Raw genomic sequence first — 27,413 nt, 5'->3', positions numbered from 1 at the left:
AAGAAAATACAAGTGATGAACATTTAAAATAACCACAGTACAGCTAGAAGAGGGAAAGATAAAAGACGATTTAGAATGACATTCACAATAGATTGAAGAAAAGCACAACAGCCCAAACAGGGACTTGAACCCTGGACCCTCAGATTAAAAGTCTGATGCTCTACCTACTGAGATATCTGGGCTCTAGAAAAAGCAAAGCCACTGCTGGGATCCTCGCAAATCACATGTCTCTTCTTGTGCCGAAGTGCAGTCATACCTGACCCATCTGGAATGACCACTGACAGACTTTATCCAGAAGCGACGGCACAACTCCCAGTAGAATGAGCGAGAAATACAGAACGACACGAGGAGTCAAGGGGCTCCCACAAGTCATCTTTCCTCACATTACTGATTTTTTCACTAAGAATTTGACCTTTTCACAATCAGATTTTTTCGCATTTAATAAGATCTTTTAATCAACAACATTTAAGAAAGAAAACAAATGGAACATTTTTTGGAACAATAATAAAAAAAACTTTCAATGTCTTGGTTGTATAAGTGTGCACACCCTTTATAAAGGGGGTAGCAACTGTGCTGAAATTTAACCAGTCACATTCCAGATCATGTACAAAGGTTATTTGCCTTTGCCAGACATCAATTGTATTGATTCTTATTAGTCCTATTTAATATCAGCTGATCACATATAACTAACCAATCTCGGAGAATGTACGTTCAAACTGCAGAGCTGAACCTGAAGAGAAATCCGACCGCTGATTGTCACCAAAGAATGTAGTTACAAATTATCTGCGGAGTTGTTTTACGTATCCGGCCACCTCTTTCCTTTCTACTTTGCAGTGAGCACAATTCTTTCAGTTTCTTCTCTTGTATTTTCCTTGCTGTCCCTTTCCCCCATGTGGAGATGGATCCACAACCGAAACCCTGTTTGCAGCCTGTGTTTCTGCAGCGTCAGTCTGTATGAGGAGAGGGTGTTAAACAGCTCCAGTGGCGCAGTCGGTCAGCGCGCGGTGCTTATACAGCAATGCACAGCAGAGTCATGCTGAGGTTGTGAGTTTGAGCCTCAACTGGAGCAGTGTGACCTGTGTATTTAGCTACTTGTTAAGGATTCGGCCAGTGAAACCGAAACCAAGTAATGAACCCACTTGCAGGAGCCGATAGAGACAAGTCGTGCTCCAAATACCGTAGACGAAGGAGAGAGCCGAGAGTCCAGGGGAAGCCAGAGAGAGAGCAACCGAAGCCGAGCCGTAATCCAAAAAACCTAGTAAGAGGGGAGAAACCAAAGTCGGAACCTGAATAGTACGAAGAGGTAGAAGGCGTAACGCAACTAAGTAGCTCTAAAGGCCAACCAATACTGAGCGAAGAGGTAGGGAAAGACTAGTGCTTAAATACAAGATGAGACGGAGGTGTTACCAGGTGATTATTTCTTCACATAACCCTTGCAGAAAAAGAAAAATTAGGACCTCATCCTCCCAGTGAGTCTCTGCTGCTGCTACTCTAAAGTCTATGGCATAATCCTGTGCAGACCTGCGGCCCTGGCGGATAGATGAGAGGCGGTAGGAGTCTTGTCCAGCTGAGGAACGACAAAAAAAAACCTTAAATTTTTCTAAAAAGAGATCATAGTCCTGTACCTCAGGAGCCCTGCGATCTAGTAGGACAGTTGCTCAATCCAGAGCACGGCCAGTTAACAGAGAAACTAATGTACGAAGGCAATCTTGTCTTGAGGAGAAAAAAAAAGAAACCCCGACATCTCGTATGGTTGCCGTCAAACCTGTCAGGTGGTGTAAGTGGAAGAGGTCGAGGAGCGGGTGTAGAAGCTGGCGGGGGCGGAGCCAAAGCGGCAGCTCCAGCGTTACTTTCACTATTACTGGTAGGCAGCACTGCCGACAGGTGCGGTGAAATCTGTTGGACGGAAGCCTGTAACTGGAGTAAGGCTTGCCAGTATTGATCCAAAACCGAGCGAAATTCCTCTTGTTCTGCTGGGTCCATGTTAAGTGGCTCAGTATTCTGTTAAGGATTCGGCCAGTGAAACCAAAACCAAGTAATGAAGCCACTTGCAGGAGCCGATAGAGACAAGTCGTGATCCAAATACCGTAGACGAAGGAGAGAGCTGAGAGTCCAGGGGAAGCCAGTGATCCACTTCTTGGGTAGATGCGATATATGCCCTTAAGTAGGTTAGCAGCTCTTGATTCATACGCTCAGTTTGACCGTTGGCCTGAGGGTGGTAAGCTGAAGTAAGCGAAACAGTGACTTACAGAAGGCATTCCGAAATTGTGAAATAAACTGGGGGCCCCTATCGGAAACAATGTCTTTAGGGATGCCATGAAGACGGAAGATATGCAGTACGAACAGGTCTGCTAGTTCCCTAGCCGAAGGCAAGGAAGGTAGGGGAATAAAATGGGCAGATTTAGAGAAACGATCTACTACTGTCATGACTGTCGTGTATCCTTGGCTTGGTGGAAGGTCAATAATAAAATCAACTGAGAGGTGGGTCCAAGGACGGTTGGGGATAGGTAAGGGTTGAAGAGGGCCTGCCGCCCTCATCCGAGAAGACTTAATTCGGGAACAGATAGAGCAGGCCTGGACATACTCCTTGACATCTTTAACCATGGTTGGCCACCAGAAGTCTCTAGAGATGAAATCCAAGGTACGTCAGAAGACAGAAGACAGAAGATCTGACTGGGGTTGAGACAAATAACTTGTCCGGAGGGCACTGAGGAGGTACAGTTTGTCCAGCCAAGGCGCGTCTAGCTACAACTTCTATGTCCCATCTGACAGCTGCCAGGAATTTACCAGAAGGGATGATGGGTTCGGGAAGCAGTTCAGCCTCAGGGGGGTCGTGGATCTGTGAGAGAGCATCAGCTTTGATGTTCTTAGAGCCTGGAGTGTAGGTGATAAGGAAATTAAATCTGGAGAAAAAGAGGGACCATCTGGCCTGGCGAGGACATAGACGTTTGGCCGATTGTAAAGACTCCAAGTTTTTGTGATCTGTGTATATCAAGAATGGATGATGAGCTCCCTCCAGCCAGTGCCTCCATTCCTCCAATGCTAACTTAATAGCCAGAAGCTCACGGTTACCAACATCATAGTTCATCTGTGCAGGGAATAACTTCTTAGAAGGCGCAGGGGTGAAGAATTTGTTTTTCTCCATGACGTTGAGAGAGAACAGCGCCCACACCATGGCCAGAAGCGTCCACCTCAACAACAAAAGGCAAAGAAGGATCAGGGTGTTTCAGGATGAGGGCAGTAGTGAACAGGTGTTTCATGTCCTGAAATGCCTCTTCTGCTTGAGGGGTCCATTTACCTTGTCTGGGTCCTTTGCGAGTTAAACAGGTTATGGGAGCAACCACCGAGCTGAAGTTTCAAATAAACCTCCTATAGAAGTTGGCAAAATCAAGAAACCGTTGCATGTGTTTAAGGTTCTTGGGTGTGGGCCAATCAGTAATTGCGGAGACTTTACTTGAGTCCATTTTCACCCCTTCTGGAGAGATGATGTAACCTAAAAAGTGAATCCTAGAAGCATTAAAAGTGCACTTCTCCAGTTTGACATAAAGTTTATTCTTTATGAGTCGGGAGAGAACTTCTCTGACATGGAGAACATGATCCTGGAAGGTATTAGAGAAAATTAGAATGTCATCAAGGTATACCAAGACAAACCTTTGTAGTGTAAGAAAACCGGCTCAGGGACGCCAAATATGTAATCATAGTGGCTCTCTGAAGGCACCAGTTCTGTAGGGTTTGGGCATTTACTGAGACAATTATTAATTGTAGCAGTAAATCACAAAGTTGATTCTTTTGATGGCTTTAGAATCCAACCATGCGACATAACTCAAACAACGCACACACACAGGTACTAATACACGAGGATACATTTATTAATACATAGAATATGCATATAAACCTAACAGATCTTATCGAGAGGGTTATCAGAATACAAAAGGTATATATTCAATCAGTTACAAAGTGTTACACATATCAATAGGACATACGTTCAGTATATCATTCATTAAGACCGTTTCATAAATGAACTTGGTTATAACTTCTACATTAGATACTCGAAACAAGTACATAACTCTTAGGAATTAAATTGATATCAACTGGTTGGGATAACAATTGAATTCTCGAGCTGTAATGCATTGAAGTTGAATACTCATCCAATCTTTGGGAATTCAGATCTCCTGCGGGCACAAAGAAACAGTTGCAGGCTTGTTGCTGTCCAATCCGCGCTCTCTGGCTCGGTGCCAGGCTGTGCTGTGCGGCTTGCGACGGTGTGCTGCTGATGCTCACTGTTGGCTTTAACTAGCAAAGTTTGTGCACAGGAGAAAAGATGACTGTGGGTCCCAGCAAGTCAGGAAGAGGACCGGTTCGTTCCTGATGAAGAGCTAGTTCTGAATAGTGATTCAGCTGTCCACAGTTCCGACCTGTTCATGAGGCCTGCTGCTGGTTACTCTCTGGCAACCTCCACTCTACACTCTTAGAACAAAGGAAAGTTCTGGCACTCGGACACACTGGCCGTTCCGTGGTTGTCCGGGCTGAGTCTCAGGATGGTCAGGAGGCGCTCTGCGAGAATGTCCTGCCCTTGGGAGCCTTCTGCTCCTGGGCTGTCCTGCCCTGGAATTCTCCTTTGAATTCCCTTTAGAACAGTCCACAGAATCCTCTCCAGAATCTTACTGAATCTCCTCTGAATCTTCCCTTTCTTGTTGAATCTCCCAGGCTCTCTGTGTTGCCTGTTTTTACCTGGAGGAACTTCAGCTTATTGATTGGTTGAAAGTTCCATGGGCATCAGAGTCCCACGTGGGTTACTCGGCCCTACCAGTCCCTGATTGGTTGATCAAGGTGAGATATGAGTCACTTACTCCTGACACTTAGGAATGCAGTCCAGATGTCCATCTGACACTCCCTAGACAGATAGGCGCCAATGGATGACCATTGATCATGATAGCCAGGCTTAGCTCCCTTTGGGAGCTGCCCTAGGACCTTAAATCACCCTGCATGAATGGTCTCTCTGTGGCTGCACCACAGAGATGAACAGAGAAATGGGGCCTCATTTGGGAAGGCTCAGAACACTTAATTCTTTCTTATTAATAAGCCTCGCCGCTACAGTAGCAGATCATAAAAAATATCATTAATAAAGGTTTGAAACACTGCTGGGGCATTTACCAAACAAAAAGGCATGACCAAATATTCATAATGTCCATGGGTTGTCATGAATGCTGTCTTCCACTCGTCCCCTTCCCGAATACGGATTAAATTATAAGCCCCTCGTAGATCCAGTTTGATGAAGATCTTGGCCCCATGCACGGACTCAAGCGCTGCCGGAATTATGGGCAAAGGGTACCGGTTCTTAATAGTGATCTCATTAAGGCCACTATAATCAATACAGGGACGGAGCCAACCATCCTTCTTTTCCACAAAAAAACTGGCACAAGCAGGAGAAGTGGATGGGCGTATAATTCCAGCCTTCAGAGAATCTTGCATATATATTTTCAGGGCCTCGGATTCCATATTGGAGAGTGGAATATACGACCTTTAGGAGGAATAGTTCCTGGCAAAAGGTCGATGGCACAGTCATAATGCCGGTGGGGTGGGAGAGCCAAGGCCTCTTGCTCATTGAAGGCTTCCTGTAGATCAGAATATTGGGGGGGGTATCGTAGGAACACCAGAAGGGGGCGTTTCCATGAGTGCAACTCTTACAACCTTGCAGACGACAGCAACTACCAATACATTGGGGTCCCCAAGTTAAAATTTCTCTACGGGCCCATGAAATGTAAAGGTCATTCTGTTGGAGCCAGGGAAAGCCTAGTACAAGGGGATGTGATGGGGTCTCGAGGAGATAAAACCTTATTAAAAAATCTTATTAATTCAGTTTGCCATCTTATAAGTCCTGGAGACACTGGGGAACCATCAATAGATTGTCCATGAAGAGGAGTCGTCACCTGGGTCAGGGGTAATTTCCAAGCTTGAGCTAAGGAGGCGTCGATGAAGTTCCCTGCTGCCCCCGAGTCAATAAAAGCAAGAAGTGGCGTCTGTTTATTACCCCAAAACAGTGTAGACATAATAGAAAATCCTGAGGAAAACTTAGAGGATTGAGTTAACTCACTCACCACAGGATCTTGAGTAGTAGGGAGGCGCCTCAAAGACGAATGTAAAGCAGGGCAGTCAGCTTTAAAGTGTCCTAATTTTCCACAGAACATATAGTGGCCCTCTCGTCTGCATCTCTCTCTTTCTTCTGGAGTTAACCGGGTGCGGGCAATTTCCATAGATTATTCCGAGTCTAGAGTGTTGGTAGGTGGTGGCCGAGGAACCTCTAGTATCTGTGTCTGAGATCTTTCTCTATTCCTCTGACAAATTCTAAACTCTAATTCCAACACCTGGGAAATTACTTCCTCCAAAGTTCTGCCCAACTGTGGTATAGTTACCAGGTGATCCTTTATTTCTTCACATAACCCTTGCAGAAAAAGAAAAATTAGGACCACATCCTCCCAGTGAGTCTCTGCTGCTGCTACTCGAAAGTTTATGGCATAATCCTGGGCAGACCAGCGGCCCTGGCGGATAGATGAGACGAAGGAGAGAGCCGAGAGTCCAGGGGAAGCCAGAGATCCAAACTGAGAAAGAGCAACCGAAGCCGAGCCGTAATCCAAAAAATGTAGTAAAAGTGGAGAAACCAAAGTCAGAACCAGAACAGTACGAAGAGGTAGAAGGCGTAGCGCAACTAAGTAGCTCGAAAGGAAAACCAATACTGAGCGAGGGGGTAGGGAAAGAAATACAAGATGCTTAAGGTGCTTAAATACAAGATGAGACGGAGGTGTGGTGGTGAAAGCGTACAGTGATAGGTAGACTAATGAACTAAGACTACGCCTTCTTCTGCCTCTTTCGTTGCCGGGAGGCAGGGATCGTAACACATGGTTCTAGTGTAATACTGCTACTACAGCTACTACTACTGCTGCCACTGACACAACTGCAACTAATAAAATTTTACAGCTACTCCTACTGCTACTACTAATGTTACTAAAGCTACTAGTAGCACTGTTACTGCTACTTATACTGCTGCCACTGACACAACTGCTAATACCACTACTACCATTACTACTACAACCATGACTTCAGATTCTAATGCTAATTCTGATACTAATACTCCTGCTACTATTACTGCTGTCATTACTACTAATAGTGATAAAAACAGAGCACTCACAGCTCTGTAGACATTGGTCTGGACTCTAGAAAGTGATTCCATTTGCAAGCAGCTCTGGACCTCAACACCTGTTGATGGGTCACTTCTATCAGACACAACATTGGAGCCCAAGCCCACCTACAAACACATTCACACACAGAGAGATACAGTATACACCTACACACTCACACACATTCACACACACAGACACTACACATACTGACTAACACCATACACATTTATACACACAATCAGACACATACATGCACAAATACAAACTAGCACACATTCACAGACACACACATACTGTAGACACTACACTCAGAGATACACACCCACACACTGATACGCACACATTTACAGAATCACACATAGACAGTACACATACTCACAGACACAAACTCACACACTGATGGACATCACATACACTCTTACCTACAGTTACACTATAACAAACACTAACAAAAATACCACTAATATGACAACAGTAACACTATCACTATGACTAACACTATCATTATTACTAACTATAACACAAAGTTACTACTACACTACTAATACTAATAATAACAGTAATAATTCAGGTGGGTAGCTGCGTCAGCATGCGTAGGCTGCAAAGGAACAAGTAATAGGTTTTATTCCATGCTGAAAAAAAGAAGAAAGAGAGAAAGAGAGAGTGTGATACCTGAAGTAGGCTCCACGGCCGAAACGTTGTGTTCTCTTTCTTCTTTTTTTCAGCATGGAATAAACCTATTACTTGTTCCATAACAGTAATAATATCACTAAAACTAACATGACTACTAGTGTAAATAGTCTAACAGTATATCCATAATAAGCACTAATATTAACATGAATACTAGCATTAATATTAAAACTACCAGTTGTACTCTCACTAATTTTAACATGAATACACTAGTATTAGTATTAGTAGCTGTCCGTGACGTCACACCGCTCTTTGTGATGAAGGCGAGACACCTAGCCGGGCACAGTGACTTGGCGCGTGTCGCCGTGGTTACCATACTTATGATTTGTAAACAAATAGAAAATGCATTTTAACTGTTACTTAAACAAATTTATCAACTTGGAATATAATTCTCTAGTTCTAGGATTAAATTCCTAAATAATAATTTGAATAACCATTCTTTAATTTCGGATTGAACATTATTAACACTAAACGCACTATGGTACTGTAATTGATCGATACAGGCGGTATTGACCGTTTTCTAGATATTTAAAACAGGGTCAAGAACGGGAAAAGAATCAGTACTCACCAGTCGATGAAGTTAATCGTTTATTCAACGGTTCTTCAGTTGAATTAATTGGTTGTCGATAGATAAGTGATCAATAACTCTTCGCAGTGCGTTCCGCGCACCTCCCGCGGTCTCGCTCGCTGATCCCGGCGCTCTGGCTGGTGTCTCTGACGTCACAGTGCTCTTTCTGACATATACAGATGCAGCCATTCAAAACAAGTGGGCGGTACCGCATTATTTTGCGGTGGGCTTTACACAGTCCATCGCGAGTTACCGTAAATTCTCCTATAATACCGCAAAAAAATAATAGTATCCGGAATTTCCGCAAGGTGGAGCTAATGAAGCTCAACCTCTCATGTTTGAGCTGTCGCCATCAAAGTCTTTAACGAAGATATTACTAATAGTATTAATAATGAATGACCTTGGACAAGCTGTAAACTCAAAGTATTGCCCTGGTCCACATTCTTTTTTTCATTGACCGTTTTTGTAAAAGTAACACCACAGCATTTCGCAATCACACATTTGTTTCCAATCATGCAAAGTACAGTAATTTTTGAGAATCGATTCACCATACCTTTCACATGCTCATAAAAGAGATTGATTTAGGAACATAACATATTACTGTATGCAAACTGTACTGTATACAGTATGTATATGTATATTTAATGTCTTAACTGTGCCCGTTTAAGTATTGAATATTCATATCTAATTTTACCACTGAAGGGAAATCTTAGTACCTGAGCATAAAAAGAATAGGAGCATACTGTAACACGTGTGAAGGCCATAAACTATATTAATTTTGGAACTTAAACATACAGTATATGGCTGGTCTCAGTACTTTAAAGAAAACATACACACCAGTATTTCATTTCTCCCTAAACATTTTAAGCATCGAAGTCTTTAACTAACGTGATACCGGAGTCAACAAGCATACTTTTAAAATTTGATTAAAAGGGAATATAATATGGAATCGCGTATCTAAAGAAATTAATAACGATATAATTATATTCATGTACCGCAACACAAGAATAGTACACGCTGTACATTGTCTGTTGATAATGTTTCTGTAGTGCTTTTTCAACACTCTCCATGTGACCTTGCTGGTGGCGCTGTGGGTTAGGCTCCCGACTTCCCTATCACAATGTCTGTGATCAAATCCCACTGAAGCCATGACTCTCTCTTTAACAAACATTTCTTTGAAAAAATGAAACGTTTCCCTGGGTCAGAGATTAAATAAAACCTCACTCGCACCAAACAAATTTATATTTCTAAATATAAATATTTCAAAATATCACAATATGATCGAATTTAAGTCATTTTAATAACAATGAATAGTCACCTAGTGGTAGTGGTAAAATTCCATATAAATATTCAATGCTAAAATGGGCACAGTAAAGACATTTACTGTAAATCTTTCTACGACCGACCAACGGACCACGAGTGCCCCTGTCGGTCAACCAATCACGTACCGCGGTGTTTTGCATCAATTACCTCCGGCACTTTGAATGGCTGCATCTGTATAACATCTCCAAAAAAAAAAACACACCGGGCTTTGAAGAGAGGCGATTCATAACAGCTGGAGAAGGTGTAATATTTGTGTGCGTCAGCAGTGAAACTGCATGTTGATTGATGGAGGGCTGAGCGGGGAATAACGGTTGCTCAGGGTCACAGGTCATAGTGAATTTAGGAGCTAACTGGTTCGGAGTTACAGGTTAAATAATAAAGAGTTTGTTCGAGTGTCACATCTTCGTCCTGGGTTCTTAATTTTTACACTATACGTGTACGAGAAACAAGACAGTGTGTGTGTGTGCCCTGGTGATTCTGGGAGACAGATCGAACCTGGGCTAAAAGAGAGGGGACTTAGCCCTCTTCCATTTGCTAGTTCAAAGTTGTACAACCCATTTGTATCTGCTAGGCGGCGCAGTCGTCGTGCATAAAGAACGCTTTGAAAAGCGTCAAAAGCAAGTCATTCCGAGTTGGTCGTTTGTGTTTTCGAAATGCTGAATTGCTGCGAAATGCTGAAATGATCTCTCGGCTCCTCGGTTGTCATTTCTGCTCCGTAAAGGAATCACAGCACGCGTCGGCTTCCAGTACGGTGGGTCGGGACACGATGCCGGGGGTTGACAAGAGCGATGTCTTCCTCGTTAGTATAGTGGCAAGTATCCACGCCTGTCACGCGGGAGACCGGGGTTTGATTCCCCGATGGGGAGTCACTCTTCTTCTACCTCCTTAGAGAAAGGACTGCCTTTCACTTCTCTGTGTCTTCTTTCACAGCACCGTGCACCTTTTCATTGCTCTCGCTTTCAGAGCCTCTGCACGGCACACGACTCGACATAAGGACGCGCATTGAAGTGAAAGCAGGAAGCGCTCACAAGTGACTCTGGACCTCAACACCTGTTGATGGGTCACCTTTGTCAGACACAGCAGTGGAGCCCAAGCCCACCTATACAAATACTCACACACACTGACAGATATATGCACACACACTCACACATTATCACACACTGAAAGACCCACATCCAAATATTCACACACAGACACTACACACACTCACAGACACACACATAGACACTACGAATACTTATAGACACACATCCACAAACTCACAAACACACACTCACACACTGACGGACACCACACACTCCTCACAAACACCACACACAAACAGACACATACACTCATAACTACAAATACACTATAAATAACACTAATTCAAATACCACTAATATTGCAACAGTAACACTATCACTAAGACTTACACTATCATCCTAACACTGACACAAAATACTGCTACACTAATAATACTAATAATAACAGTAATGCTATTACTAAAACTAACATGACTACTAGTGTAAATAATCTAACCTTTTCTCTGTAATTATCACTAATATTAACAGGAATACTAGCATTAAAACAATCAATAGCACTATCATCATTAATACTCACATGAAAACTATCATTAATATTAAAACTACCGATTGCACTCACACTAATATTAACATGAAGACACTAATATTAGTATTAGTTGCTGTCCGTGACGTCACACCGCTCTTTGTGACGAAGGCGAGACACCTAGCCGTGGACAGTGACGTGGCGCCTGTTGCTGTGGTTACCATACTGATGATTTGTAAACAGTGGAAAAATGCATTTAAACTGTTACCTATACAAATTTTTAAGCTCTAGCATACAATTGATGAACGACAGAGGCCACTCCGACCTCTTCTCGGTTTTCTTCAATGACTTACTAAGGATCTTCTTCACATTCGCCCATGCAGGGGAAGCCAGTTACACCAAAGCAAACGCAGGAAAGTGCATTTCAAGCAGAGACCAGGAGGCACTTGTTTACACCGAGAGTGGTCAGAGAATGGAACAATGCGCTCAGCCCTGTTGCCGGAGCCGATTCTTGATGAGATCTTGGGCTCACTAAGAGGCCCCCGCTGGATGCTAATCTTTCTGTTGTTCTTGCAGGTCTTGGTACAAGAGTGCATGAAGGCACCAGAAATACACTGGGAACAAATGACCGGTCGCTCAAGACCTCTGTGAACTCAAAAAGAGGCTGTTTCCGCCTGGTTTTGAACCAGGGACCTTTCACATGTTAGGCAAACATGATAGACGCTACACTACGGAAACCTGCACACACCCCTTCTGGTGTCTCGCTTGCGTTTCGGGCTGAGAAAGCTTTCCAAAAAGGGTCAACTATATTGACAATACTACTGACAGCAGGAGGATTAAAATATTATTTTCTCAGCAGCTTATTAAAAACAGCTCCCATGATGTTCAAACCGTCTTTATACACAGAACACTGACACAGCTTTGTGTTCTGAATCTCTTTTTCTCGTGCTTTTATTTAATGTGGCACAATGCACTGGTATAGGGGTATTCTGTTCACAAACCAATAGTATTTAAACCACAGCACCCACAATGCTGCAAGTAAGTGTTTTGCACACTAAGCAGGTCCTCTGACTTTTCCCAGCTTTGTTTTGGGTTGTGGAACCTTTATTTTTTTATGATTTTTTGAAGATAACACTACAGGTAATACACTGGGATAGGTGGGTCGTCTTCATGGCTCAATAGCATTTCAAATACAACAGCCACACTGCTGAAACCAAGTGTTTTACACACCAGACAGCCCCCCGAACCTTATACAACCTTGCTGTGGCTGTGGCCCCTTTCTTTATTTTGTAGCACAACAGCCACAGTGCTGCAACCAGGTGTTTTACACCAGACATTTCACCTAACCTTATACAACCTCGCTTTGAGTTGTGGAACATTTCTTTATTTTTTAATGATTTTTTTACTGTAATCAAGTGATGTGCTCACTAGGCAGGCCTCCTGACCTTTCACAGTCATGCTTTGTTGTGTGCAACTTTAATTATCTTTTTAGGATTTTTTGAACATGGCAACTTCCACCGAGATGGGTGGGGGGTGTGGGGGTGCTCTTCAATAGCTTTTTCATCTATACACACAAACGGATGTAACCAAGACACTCAGAACCTGTCACGCAGGGGCTGACTGCTGAGGATAGGGATCCAATGCGGTGCCCTTGGTAGGGTTGGCACGAGACGCAGGCGTAGTCGGAGTAAACAGGCAGGGGTCCGAGTCCGGGAAGGCGTAGTACAGGCGTAGGCAAAGAATCGACAGGCGAAGGCGTAGTCGAGGGACTGGCAGGGGTGGGAGTCCGGGAAGGCGTAGAAGTTGCGGCGGTAGACAGAGGCATAAAAGAAGAGACAGGCTTGGGTCAGGATCCGAGAAAGCATAAAACGGGCGAAGGTACAAAATCGAGTGGCTAAAGCGGTAGTCGGAAAAGCGGGGTCGAGGTCCAGGGGAGAAGTCGTAGTAAGGCAAAGGCGTAGTTCGTAGGTAAGCTTCGGGAGAGAATCTCAATTGTGAGCAATGACCGGGGGACAGATGAGGGTTTAAGTAGAGGACTGATTGACGCGTGCACGTTTGGTATGGGGAGAGCTCGAGGGAATGCGGGAACGCTTGCCTGCGTGAGGGAGATTCGTGACAGAACCAACAAAATCAACCTGAACTCATAGAAAAACAAGAATGCCCCCGAGACACCTGAATCCCCCTCCTGGACCACTCTGGTATCAACACCCCCAAACCCATCCATACCAGCTAACAAGACCCAGAATCGGTGCAACCCTCCAACCTGGACCAGGAGCAGGATTGGACAAGAACCTGCACCACACTACGTACACAGGTTTGTATTTTTGGCTGAAGATGAAAATGTCTAACATAGATTGTTTTGGTTCTAGCAAACAATAATTATAGTTGTTAAAATCCAAACACACATAATGAGATCACTCTCTGTCAGTATGTGTAACATTCTGGGTCTGAGCTCCTCTGTATTTGGGCTAAAGAGAGTTCAACAACATTATTAAATGCACTGACATCATAATCTGACAAGAGACATTGTTTAGGGGAGACTTGACCACCCACTGTCCCCCTGGTATCGTGAAGTTCATTGTCCTTTAGCTTTCCAAAACCAGAATCACTTGGGACTCCGGGGAGATCGGTGTATGCAAAATATGAATTCCTTATGCAAGAAATTGTATATGGTCAATATAGTGATCATATCTTATCAGCAGATGGTAATCTCCAAGGAACAATCTCTGGCCATCACAGAGGACAGTCACCACCCCGGGCAGGAGCGCTTCACCCCACTGCCCTCAGGCAAGAGATATAAGAGCATACGGACACTTACCACAAGATTCTTCAATAGCTTCTATCCACAAGCAGTGAGACTGGCGAACACATTTAGCCATCCCCCTCGGACCACACCTACACCATGACCATCTACCTCTTTATGATTTCTTATCAATTGCACATCTCCAGTCATTGTTTACACATCTGTGTTGTTTACATTCAAACTGTCTACATGTTTACTTGCACATTGTCTATTGTTTGTTTGTACATTGTCTTGATGCACTGTTTGCACTTTGTTTTGTTTTTTACACTTGTTTTACAATCGAGAGACTTTCTGTAAGAATTCCATTGTACCAGTACCGGTTACATATGGCAATAAAGTTCAAGTTCAAGTTCAAGTTCACAAGTAATAGGTTTATTCCATGCTGAAAAATGATCAAATGATTGATGAACCCAAGTGATTTGAAAGAAATGTTCCACAACTCAAAGCGAGGTTGTATAAGGTTAGGGGAGCTGTCTGGTGTGTAAAACACCTGGTTGCAGCACTGTGGCTGTTGTATTTGAAATTCTATTGAGCCATGAAGTCGACCCACCTATCGCACAGTATTACCTGTAGTGTTATCTTCCGAAAATCATTACAAAATAAAGAAAGGGGCCACAGCCACAGCAAGGTTGTATAAGGTTCGGGGGCGGTCTGGTGTGTAAAACACTTGGTTTCAACAGTGTGGCTGTTGTATTTGAAATGCTATTGAGCCATGAAGAAGACCCACCTATCGCACTGTATTTACCTGTGGTGTTATCTTCTGAAAATCATTACAAAATAAAGAAAGGGGCCACAGCCACATCAAGGTTGTATAAGGTTAGGGGGCCTGTCTGGTGTGTAAAACACTTGATTTCAGCAGTGTGGCTGTTGTATTAGAAATGCTATTGAGCCATGAAATCGACCCACCTATCGCACTGTATTTACCTGTGGTGTTATCTTCCGAAAATCATTACAAAATAAAGAATGGGGCCACAGCCACAGCAAGGTTGTATAAGGTTAGGGGGCCTGTCTGGTGTGTAAAACACTTGATTTCAACAGTGTGGCTGTTGTATTTGAAATGCTATTGAGCCATGAAGAAGACCCACCTATCGCACTGTATTTACCTGTGGTGTTATCTTCCGAAAATCATTACAAAATAAAGAAAGGGGCCACAGCCACAGCAAGGTTGTATAAGGTTAGGGGGCCTGTTTGGTGTGGAAAACACTTGGTTTCAGCAGTGTGGCTGTTGTATTTGAATGCTATTGAGCCATGAAGTCAACCCACCTATCCCAGTGTATTACCTGTAGTGTTATCTTCAGAAAATCATAAAAAAATAAAGGTTCCACAACCCAAAACAAAGCTGGGAAAAGTCAGAGGACCTGCTTAGTGTGCAAAACACTTACTTTCAGCATTGTGGGTGCTTTGGTTTAAATGCTATTGGTTTGTGAACAGAATACCCCTATACCAGTGCATTGTGCCACATAAAATAAAAGCATAAGAAAAGAGATTCAGAACACAAAGCTGTGTCAGTGTTCTGTGTAAAAAGTCGGTATGAACATCATGGGAGCTGTTTTTAATAAGCCGCTGAGTAAAGAATATTTTAATCTTGCTGCTGTCAGTAGTATTGTGAATATAGTTGACCCTTACCTGAATGAAAACAGGACGTAAAGGAAGGGTTTCAGAAATCAAACAAAGCTTTAATCCCATGCTTACAGTCTGGGTAATTGGAGACTGCGCTCTTCTGCTTCCTATGGTCATATATGGGTTTTTCGCACGAAGCCGTATTGAACAGTATTTCTCATGTTGTGAACGTGTGCACACAGCGGTCCCCCGGGTTCCAGTTCGTGCGTAATTACGCATCGATGAAAAACCGGAGGTTTAAAAAAAGATAATTAGCTCACTGATAGTTTGATGTAAAGGCTGTGGAAATATCCACAAGGCGTGGTCTTTAAAATGAATTTGGTTTGAAGGCGTTCTGTGCTTCCATTGCGGAGATATGGACAAAAGAATATTCATGCTTGGTAAAAAAATGTCATAAAAACGAAAAAGTAAAGGCTGAGAAAGCATTCACAATGTATTTTATACACAAAGGAAGTATTCTCGCAACTCTAAGAGGTTTCGTGTAAACGCTACAGGCGTGCCAACATCTTTTTCGAACTTCAAGCTGTTTACCCCGGTTGGCTCTTCTCTCTTGCAGGGTGATGGCAAACTTCTTGAGAGAGGGAGTCTCCTACGTAAGGCTGCTCTTTGTCAAGAGTGGAGACAACAGAAACAGACTTCAAACCGACATTCATTACTGAGAGCAGGCGAAAATGTCTTTGGAAAAGAGGAAATGACTGCTGACCGTAAACAGAGCTCACGCTCAGCTCCGGACAAGTGCTCCTCGTTAGTATAGTGCTGAGTACCCCTGCTTGTTGCGCGGGTGACTGGGGTACGTTTCTGTGACAGGGCGCTGGTTTAATTTTTTTTAATTGTTGAATCATATTTAAATGTTAAACAACTGAACGGCATCTAGCTGTAGACCAGGATGGCCGAGTGGTTAAGGCGTTGGACTTAAGATCCAATGGACAAATGTCCACGTGGGTTCAATCCCCACTCCTGGTAGTGTTGCAATAAGTTTTAAGTGACAGAACACTTTGATGATTTACACTCTATTTAAATATGAATTTACTAAATTTCAGTTCAGTTCTCTTCACTCCCACTCCCTGGCATAACTGAACTCTCACTATCGCATACTGAAGGCTTTACATGCATTAGCTGTGATACAGCTCCCAATAAAGACAGAATCAAACAGTTTGTTCTATTTCTCATGGTGATCCTCTTCTTGATCCAAATGAAATGGATCATTTAATATGATGACTCGAGAAAAAAAAGGAGTGAATTTCCGCCTGTAATGATTGATGCCCCATCAAACATTTTGTAACATCCCCAGAAGATTATACAGTAGAATCCTGGTTTGTGGCTTAAATTCAAGGTAAACAAGACTAAGGAAACAAGTTGGAAACTTGATGTCGAACTGGAATTTAAGTACCCGGAATATTTCACTACATTGGGCAATATGTGCCAGAGAGGCGCACTTTAAATCCCTTTGATAGCTCAGTTGGTAGCGCGGCTGACTGTATTAGAAACAGTTAGGAATCCTTAAGTCGCTGTTTCAACTCCAGCTCGAAGGAAGGTGCTTTTGTGAACTTTAATCAAATAGTTAAAATAGCGAATCTTTTTCACTCAGACGTTGATCAAAAGCTCAATAAACGATGAAGCAGAGGCTCTTGTTCCGAATTCAGCTAACATCTGGTTGTCTTGTTTTGGCCAAGATCTGATCTTTGAATTAAGGGACTACGCTGTCTGATTTGTAATTCAAAAGTAGATACAAATGTCACTGTTTTCAAAGGATAGGTACTTAATTGGCTTTATGATTTGGTATTGATTTTGTGTCATTATATTATTACGTTTGTGCTTTCTGTGTTTTTTATCGTATTGTGAACTTATTTTTTAAACAAATGCTAACAAAGGCAAACACAGCACAAATCTGTTTATACCAGCGGTGAATTGTACATTTTTATTAAGTACAATCTACTGTATTTTTTTTTAAAAATGGCATACTGTGCACGATATGTTGCAGAAACACAACCTGATATTTTCATAATTATTATTTTAATCATTTGACAAGTATGAGGTCCCGGATCCAAATCTTCAGTTCTGATTTTTTTTAAAGTGATATCTTCTCTTCCTCTCGTGGAAATCACAAGATGTGAGCAAATGTTTTTGTTCTTTTTTTTCACGTTGCGATCCAAAGAGCCTCAGACGCACAGTCTGACAGTAACCAAACCAGAATGGATTCTGCTGGGAGCCGGACTGAGCTCATTCTCACTCCCTGTGCTGAAAACAGAATTATCTCTTCCCCAAACATCGTCTACAGCTGCTAGATATTGCTCTGCGTCCAACTGCTCCAGCAATTCCTTTGACCAAAGACAGATCACTTGTGCGCTTTTAAACTTCTTGCCACTACATGCTCTTTGATGACTCATGCTGACTGTCCTGTGAATCCAAAAGAAAATGTTAAAGCTGATACATTTTCGATTGTAATTTGCATCTAACTACAACGTCCCTGGAAAAGAGATTTTATTCGTTGCCTGCAATCGCTATCTTTTACTTTACGTATGGTAGTGGAAATAGTTTTAAAAATGTTTTCTAAAGAAGATTGTATTGCCAGGACCTGCCTTTAGCACTCAGTAGCGATTACGCTGTTGATATAGATGGAGAAGAAATGTAAGATGAATTGATGATCTAAGCTAAAATATCCCTAACACGCCTCCTGTAACAGTGTTTGTATTCATAGCAAGTAATATTTTTTTTCAAACCCGAACGTTGCTTTTGCATTAAGTGTTATGTAACCATTAGCGGTTTTGGTAGCTTCTGAAGAGCGCACTTTTCCAAACTGAAGCCTATAAAAACATTATTCAAGATGCACCATGGCCCAGAACGTGCATCGGGACAAGGATTAACATCAATTGAAAGTACTCCCAAATAAAAGACTTGACGGAAAAATTGAAAGAGTAGGCAAGTATTAAAAAAACACCATAACTTCTCGGCTTCCAATCTCTTTCCAGGTTCAGGCTTTGTAAAATGACATGATTAGTGGAGTCATGCCGTGGTTGTGAGTTCAAGCCTCACCTGGAGCAGCCCGGTTTTCTGTCTTGACAGGTAAACAGTGTTTTGTGTTATTTGCTAAATGGAGAGAGGATTTTGTGTTAATTGTTCTCCTCCTGGGAGAGGTCAAGATGAGAAGTTCACGAGGCTGGTGGTAAATATCCTGTCCAGGAATATCGGGGCTGTAGGGGGTCAGATCTATAGATGTAGTAAACACATCAGTGGAGATGGTGTGTCTGCTCTCTGTGAGAGAGCCAGGCGAAAAGAATAATCTGTGGTCGGGGAAGAAGAGACCCTCGTTGGAAGAGCGGCGCTCCATACAGGAGAGAATGAAAAAAATATTTTTCAGGGACGCTGATTGTTCTCTTTGGGGGAATTAAAAGCACGCGTGGCGAGCGACCTCGTGGCGCAACGGTAGCGTGTCTGACTCAAGATCAGAAGGTTGCATGTTCAAATCACGTCGAGGTCAGCTGATGAGTTTGCAGGTGCTGCTGGTGCCGAACCCGGAAATTACACCACGCAGTCTGGTTTTATCTGTACACCACATAGGTAATCGAACGAAGTAACAGCGCAGTACAGAACACCCAGTCAGGAGCTTATTCAGCGAATCATCATGAACATGACAAGAGAAAAGGCACACATCACGTCCGGCTTTAGAGACAGTGACATCAGAGAATGGAAGTTTCAGACCTCTTTATTATTACAGGTTCAAGCAAACCTGAAAGTTAGGGAGTGTTTGGTCACTTTTGTATGAAAAAGTGTCTGAAGCCTGTAATTATAATTTGTCCTTTTTTAATTGTGGTTGAAATCCACTCCCATATACCAAGACCTACAGTATATTCATGTTTGCTTAAATGACTAACGCTATTGGACATTAGCTGGTGTTTTTTGTAACGATTTGCTATTTCATGCAGGAAAGAAAGGAAACCAGACCCAACGTTTGCTTTCAGGTGCGGTCTATTTACATAACGGACATCTATTTCTGAGGAGCCTGATTTAAATCACACAACCCCGGTAGAAGTCGAATCGACAATCTAATAAACCGAAATCAGACGCGTTATCCATTAAACCACTAGTCCGTCACGTAAATTAATTGCACCATGGTGAGTTCAGCGCCACTACTAGTAATACCCCACCCCCATCTTAAATTTCTACGTGAGAAACGTGTTTTCCAAATTTTTATCAGTTTTTAAAAATCATCACTTTTATGCAGACAAAGCCTTTATGTGTCGCTCTGAATTTCTAATTGATTTAGAATTCCAAGAAAATAGCGTTTTGTTCCACAACGGCGTGAAATTATCACGTCTTTCACTCTACGTCTCTCTAGTAGTAAAGCAGACCTTGCTAGGTGAGCATTTGCTCCGGTAAATTAGGTCACTTTTCATGTTAACTCACTTCTTCTAAACACAACATTTCCTAGTGCACGTTTTCTCCATGAAAAAAGACATTTTCCCTTACATGATTACTCGTTTTTTTTTTTCATCAAAGAGTACAGAAAGAAGAAAGAAAGAAAGGAAAAGTGTCATAAATGAACTCTGTCGCCCGTGGGAGATGTCAAGCGCATTGGACATGAAAAGTGCCCGATAAAAGCCATTTCTGTACGTTTCTCTTAGTGTCGGGGCCCGAATGTAAAGGAGGCAACATGCTCAGCCAGCCGACTCAGCTTACTGAACGCAGGTGTCTCCGAGCGGTGTGTCCAAGGGGCAGTAAAAGAGGAGAATTCTGCCGGCGCCGTGGCTTAGTTGGTTAAAGCACCTGTCTAGTTAAAGCAGTGTCTAGGAAATCCTGGCTCCAAATCCCAGCAGTCCATCGCCTGTGTTGCACTAGACACCCTGTAGATAATCAAAAGCATATTGAGCTCCTTGGTAATGAAATTGGCGGATAAAAGCCATTTCACATCCTTTCTCAACTTGCTCAGTGAGCAGGCTCACCGCACACCGAACGAAGATATAACAGAGCAGTGTGTCCAACTGGCTGAAAAAGGGCAGTGCTTTGCTGGCGCTGTGGCTTAGTTGGTTAAAACACCTGTCTAGTAAACAGGAGATCCTGGGTTCAAATCCCAGCAGTGCCTTACTGCCTGTCTCTGCCCACCGTTTATTGTTACAGACAATATGCTTCTGCATTATGTTTAAATGAAGTTTTCATTTCGCTTTTGGCACAACTTGTTTTTCAAGAAATCCACACATTGCGAAAGATAAAATGCTCATCTTTCTTATTAGTGCAAAAGAATTACTGCCAGCTGGCAAGAAAATGACAACTATTATTTTTTTTTACTTTAGCCAAAAATCTGTGAATGTAGAAAAAATACAAAAAATGTCAGTTTCTATGGCACACTCAGTCAGGGTGTCCTTCAGTTAAACACAACGTTGGTAGATCAAACGCACCCAGAGACACACTTCGAATTAATCCGATCTAAAGATTACCTTCTCTAAATGTGATTGAGTTTCTTTCCACGTCCTTAGCCATCTTGATGTTTGCAGAGATTTTCAACTTTTGACACCAGTCAAACTACAAGTAAATAGTGGAGTACCTAAGTCAATATCACCGGGAATGTGAATATAAATGTAAACATCAATATTTCTGCTGTCTCCTGAGAAACACAAGTATAGAGTCAAAACACAATAAATAATGCTAAAAAACCATTCAGTTAACACCCAGATGTGACAAAACACATTTAAGACTTACATCCCCTTTAAATATGTATTTCCTTAATATCAGTTCTCTTCCCTCCCCAGGATACCTGCAAATTCACTACAGCATATTAAAAGCTGTGCGTAAGTCTTACATGTGTTCTGAGTAGTATAAAGCGACACCTTTCGTCAAACTTTTGACAGGTACCACGCCCCCTTTTCCAGCCAATAGGAGTCAGCGGTGGTTGGCTGTCCCGCCCCCTTGCCAGCCAATGGCGTGTTGTTATTTGTGCATGTCCCACCCCCTCAGGAGCCAATGGTGCGTGTGAAATGTGAACCGCTTTATTTCAACAGTAGGTGTTTCAAACACTGAAACAACGCAGCACACACGCGTTACCGGCTCCTGTTTGCATTCAACAATTAAATGTTGGTGTGGACAATTAGTTCGGTACACGTAACCACCACCCCAACATTGCTGAGAAAAGCATTCATAACCCCCTTCCGCTCCCCGTATCTAAAGCCATGTGAACCACACTGGGCGATCCGATCTAGCAGGGCAAAAACATTTGCCTGCGTAATCAGCGGGATGGTGTTACCACAGGTTCTGTGCAAAACACACTGTATTTTGGAATACACACTGTAGGCTTCCCCTACACCCCAGGCTTCCATTTCTGATCTGAAAACATCAGATCTGCAATAATTTCACTCAAGTTCTTGACATACACATCTATCTCTTTAACAAATTTAAGGACATTAGCATTCGACTCTTTGTTTTGCATATCAAGCTTTGTAGAGAGAAGTGTGTAAAGCACTCTTAGTAAGAATTCAGACGTATACATTCGAAATTCTTCATTCTTCGGACGATGGCACACCCGGGTCTGTAAAACAGAGTGAAATCTGTATTCACATTTTACATAGATCTTTTTTTTTGCGTCTGTAAAAATAAGAATAGTGTTTCTTTTGCAACGCATCAAAAGTCACGTCTACTAATTTTTCATCCAGCTGTTCAAGTATGGTGTGTACATGCTCGTATGGGGAGCGGTCCTCAATTATATTTTTCAGCAACTGTTTTATGCACCGCTCAGTGTCATTTTTAATGGTGTACGAACCCAGACACCTGGCGGTGTACAGAACAGTCGATAAAATTCAGGCTCACATCTTCAAACCCATCTGTGTAGCCGACAGACAGGCATGTGTGACCCCGCTGCCCAGGATGGTCAATCAAACAGGCCGGGCAGTCATCAACCAGGACCCCCTTTAAACAGTGTTTGAAGATGCAATAAACTACTGCTTTCACAATCTGGGGCATAACATCAGGCTCATTAGGGACATCGTTAGCTAAACCTGGTTGGGCATCAGCTTTATTAACATTTGGCCGAACACACAAGCATAGACACGAAACATTCAGTTGTGCCGGTAGGCTGAAGATTGACCCGTCCACATCCTCTTTATTCTATTAAAGGAAAAAGAAAAGAAAGGCTTAAAAAACTTTTGAGCTAAGGTTTTTCGTTAATATTTACCATTTGTAGCGTGGTATCATCGCTAGCACCCGGCAGTTCTTCAACATCTGGTACCCCAGCTGAACTCACACCCCCGCCGCTGTCACAGGGTGCAGAGGGTGGGGTCGGGTTTTGCTAAAAAGAAGACCAAGTATTAAAATGACATACGCTAAGCACCGATACAACAATTCCACGATCAGAAAAAATATTTTAGCCACCTATCTCTTCACTTTGTAGAGTAGCAGACCCCGTTGTTTCTCCACACAAAGAAGCCATCTCTGCAGCTCCTAACAAGGGGCGGTGTCTGACAGCTCCAAGGATGCGCTGCGACCCTGTCAGTCCGGAGCGTTTAAGAATATGCGCCAATGGTGTAACCACGCCTACATAACACAAGACATTTTTCAATTGGTTGTGATGCTTTAAAACGCATCACAACCAATGTTGTGATGACCCCCCCCCCCCCCCTTGTTTTATTGAGAGCGAAAAGTATTCACATATCAGTTTATAAGTTTTAAACTTTAAAAGTATTAACACGGAACGCAAACACAAATGTTGTGTTTCCCAGAAAATAAATTTTAAACACGCGGGGTTGGTCTTAAAGTTTTTAAAATAATGTAATAAGACACAGTTTATTTTTAATAACACATTCGCGACAGCTTTTTCGAAAGCTTGAGATAAATTTCCACACAGCGCAAGCGTAAAAGTCTTTAAGGTATTAACAGGCAACAACTGATGGGGTGTTGTTCTTCATACTTTAATGGATTGCCCCTAAAGTTCTAAAATTACCTAGTAGAGATAATTTGTGATTTTTGGAGACGTGCGGTGTGTGGGGGGGTTAGTTAAAGGCTCTGGAATGCAGAGTGGAGGGGGGAGGTAAAATTGACCCCCTGGGAAAGTTAACAAACACTTTAAATTCATGTAAAGTTTTCTAATTTACAAGCACCACATGTATTTCACGCAAAAATGTTCATAACAGCGCAGCGCGAAAAAATAAAACCTCAAAACGTCAAGCTTGGTTTGTGAACACGTCCCTATAAAGAACAGATACATTTTCTTATAGCGTTAATAAAAAACATTTTGCTTGATAATATTCTTAGCGGTCTGTTGGTGAATCAAACACAGACACCGTGGCACATTTTCAACACGTTTTAACAGCTATGAAATTTAGACACCGTTGTATGCCTTAAAATAGATATAGATATAGATATAAATATCTATATCTATATCTATATAGATATAAATATAGATTTTAACATTATATCGGACTAAAACGTTTTCTAAAATGTTTCTCAATTTCTACAGCCCAGTACGTGCACACCCAACAATACCGAAGATTAATGGTTTTATGTAGGGGGGTTTCTTAGAAGAGTTTATCGGTTTGTGTATAAGTACCAGCGGTTTAACAGGCGAAGTTTTGGCTGCATTCCATTTCTTACAGTCTCACGTTATCGCCTAACTCGTCAGAATGGATCACGCCGATCAATTTCAACAGTCTGAAGATATTCTATTTACAGACTTAACATTGCTCGACTTGATAGACGAAGACTCCACGAATTTCAGCGGTATGTATATCCGGCTTTTTGTGAGACAATTACAACGTCACGGTGCATGTCTCACGTTTGCTATAGTTACAAAACGTTGTATAATAGTTGTATACTAGGTAATATTGAATTATTATAATGGAAATACCAGGGAGTTGTTCCGTAATGTGGTCGTGACTGTGTGTATCCATTCATTTCCACTAGCCCCGAAAACCACAGCTGTAAAAAGGCCAGTTATGGCGCAGCCCAACACTGGTGAGTATTTACGACAATGTTTTGAATAACGCTTTACGACCATGTGAGTCTTAAAGACACCGGGGTACATACTCCACACCAAAACTCGTATGTGTCTATTCCACAGACGCGGGCGAAGGGACAAGTCGCTACACATTTAAAAAACCTTGTTTGGGGTTTACAATCCCACCGCAAAAAACATGCAGATGTTCACGTCATACCAGGGGGTGCGGGGCATATTATCAGATCGCCTGAGAGAAGAGGTCGCTATTATATAAAACATTCTTTTAGCATGGCCATTTAAACATGTCTATAATAAAAATCCCCACCGTTTTTCTATTTTTTGGTAATTTGCGGTGTTGAGTTCTTTCAATTATGGTATTTTCCCACTCCGTGCAGACCCCGGACCTTCAAAAAAACTGCGACGAGCCAACACGTTAACTGGGTCAACGAGCTCAAAACGTCTGAAACCAACAAGCAAAGGTTAATATAATTTAAGCGTGGTCAAGATGTGTTATGATCCACTTAGGGCAAACGTTACTTCTTTTGTTAGGATGTTAATTCGCTGAAAGATCCTACTTCGCGTAGTTTTCTGTTTGGGAGTGTTAAAAAACCTTATTTTAAAACTGCTTAGCTTTTAAAGTTAAAAGCGACTGGTCTGTGCGAGGGTCTATAGGCCGTTAGCACGCCGCTTGACCCATTAGCGCCACCACCGCCGTCAAGGAAACCGGTGTAACAACATGTCTGGGTAACTTGTTCCATTCACCCACAGCCCTTTGTGTAAGGATGCGCCACATGTGTATCGTTTTTATCATAGTTTTCTGATTTTGACAGTTTAGATTTCATTGATTGTTGTGTTGAAAAGTCTTTTATTTTTATCACAGCGTAGTTTTCCGATTTTGAGATGTGGAGCATTGGCGTGGTATTAAAAAGTATTTTATTTTTTCACACAGCAGCTGTATCGACGAGCGGCGAAACAAATGTGGCGGAAACGTCGGACCCTAAGGTGGTGACTGCATTGGAGACAGCTGTCAAGACCCTGACCAAAGCCAGACGTGTCAAGCCTGCGGAGAGAAATCATAACCCACCTAAAGACTTGGTGTTGGGTGATGTGCTAGATTCAGTGCGCGGTATTACACAGTCACTATCAACGGCAATCACTAATGAGGTGTCCAAAAAACAAGCTTTAGAGCGTCTAAGAGCGGTTTTAGCCGGTGTACAGACCTTGTTTCCAAAACCGATCCAGGTTTTCACCGCTAACCTCTTGGATATAATTTCTACAGAAGATGCCGCTCTAAGCTCAGGATTTCAGACCATGATGATGATGATATTTCATGCTTCATTGGTGCAAATCCCCGGTGATAAATGACTAAGCATGCGGTCTAAAAAGTGTTTAAAAGACTGACTGCTTGCCACCATCGTTTGTACATAAATAAAAGAATTAAACTGGCAAAAGCATGTTTGTTGCGTCATCAAAGATTCAGAGAGAGGCATCAGATTTCCAAAGGGCCGCCCAAACCACGCAATGAGAATGCAGTGGTAGAAAATAACTTAAGGCCCAAGGGTGTTGTAGCAGAACAGGATGTCGTTAACCGAGAACCGGTTGTACTGAACGATCTGAATCGGGTTGGTGGCGGTGCAGGGGCAAATAGAGACCCCTTAGTTTTCCTGGAGCGTATACGTAGTTATAACAGGTCTTATAATAATTTTAGAGCAACAGAGCACCATGAAGAATTTCATTTTGTTAATCTCCACAGAATAGCCTCGTATGTACAGGCTATAGACACTGTGCATGGTGCAGTCCAGAGAATATTGGATGAACTTTCTCCAAACATCGGGGTGAATGATTTTGTACAGCTGCGTTTGACTGCAGGTGGTTTTAACAAACCCTTAACAACCCGGAGAATTAAATGCTGCTGATTTTTTAAGCCACATCTCAGACCTCTTACAGAGCCACACAGAGGTTCTCACGATGACAGCCTCCGATTGTTCCGAAGGATCCAGTGCAGACGCAGGCACGGGGGGGGGAGCGGGGAGCAGGTGAAGATGGTATAAATAGCACTGCGCACCGCACGGTGAGTGTGAGCAGGTGGTTTAACTCGTGCGGCGGCGTTTGTAATTAATCACCCGCTGCTGGGGCTGATTAGCTCACTTATGAGTTGGTCTTGACTGCCTGGTGGTCGTGACACCGATTAATGGTAACGATAGTTAGGAATATGCAGGGGGGTGCCCGCCGAAGATTTAAATTCGTTCTGTACAGCCGGGTAATTGTTCAGAAAAAAGCGCACCTTATCGACTTACAGTACACGGGCGGTAATCTGTGTTTCGCCGGGTGTGTGTACGGTTTGTTGAATGAAGGTTGTACCGATGGGGAAATGTTACAGGGCGCTAAACGAATGCACAAAGAGTTGGGTTTTCCAGAGAATCGGAAAATTAGTTTGTCAGACATTACCGCTTTTGAAAAACATTTAAAGGTGGTCATTAAAATTTTGTATCACGACCAGGGTGATTGGAAATATTTTACAACGGGGCCCACACCACCAAATTTCTAAAATACTTTTTGTTCTACTGCATGAACAGCATTTTTATGGGGTTTTAAATATTAAAGCTTTTGTGGGGGCGGCGTATTTTTGCACAAACTGCCATGTGGCGTATAGCCACAAGAACGCACACGCCTGTGTTAAAGCTTGTAAAACCTGTTTAGATCCCCAGTGTTGCAAAATTGATGCAGAAATTCAGAATTGCCCGGCCTGTAAGGTCTTTTGTCTTA

At 42.6% G+C, this 27,413-nt stretch overlaps 1 protein-coding gene and 3 non-coding genes across 4 annotated transcripts in view; 3 read left to right on the top strand and 1 right to left on the bottom strand.

Annotated features, from left to right (window-relative positions):
* Positions 1 to 27,413, bottom strand: part of LOC148670361 (scavenger receptor cysteine-rich type 1 protein M130-like) — a 204,528-nt gene that overhangs the window by 79,997 nt on the left and 97,118 nt on the right. The window lies entirely within an intron of this gene.
* Positions 16,611 to 16,693, top strand: trnal-uaa (transfer RNA leucine (anticodon UAA)). Its single transcript has one exon. It is a non-coding gene; the product is annotated as a tRNA-Leu (tRNA).
* Positions 19,137 to 19,208, top strand: trnal-caa (transfer RNA leucine (anticodon CAA)). Its single transcript has one exon. It is a non-coding gene; the product is annotated as a tRNA-Leu (tRNA).
* Positions 20,737 to 20,810, top strand: trnat-agu (transfer RNA threonine (anticodon AGU)). The gene has a single exon. It is a non-coding gene; the product is annotated as a tRNA-Thr (tRNA).

This window comes from Lepisosteus platostomus, chromosome 5, assembly GCF_059453375.1.
Source record: "Lepisosteus platostomus isolate fLepPlt1 chromosome 5, fLepPlt1.hap1, whole genome shotgun sequence".
Taxonomy (NCBI): domain Eukaryota; kingdom Metazoa; phylum Chordata; class Actinopteri; order Semionotiformes; family Lepisosteidae; genus Lepisosteus; species Lepisosteus platostomus.
This window is presented reverse-complemented; position numbering and strand designations above follow the sequence as displayed.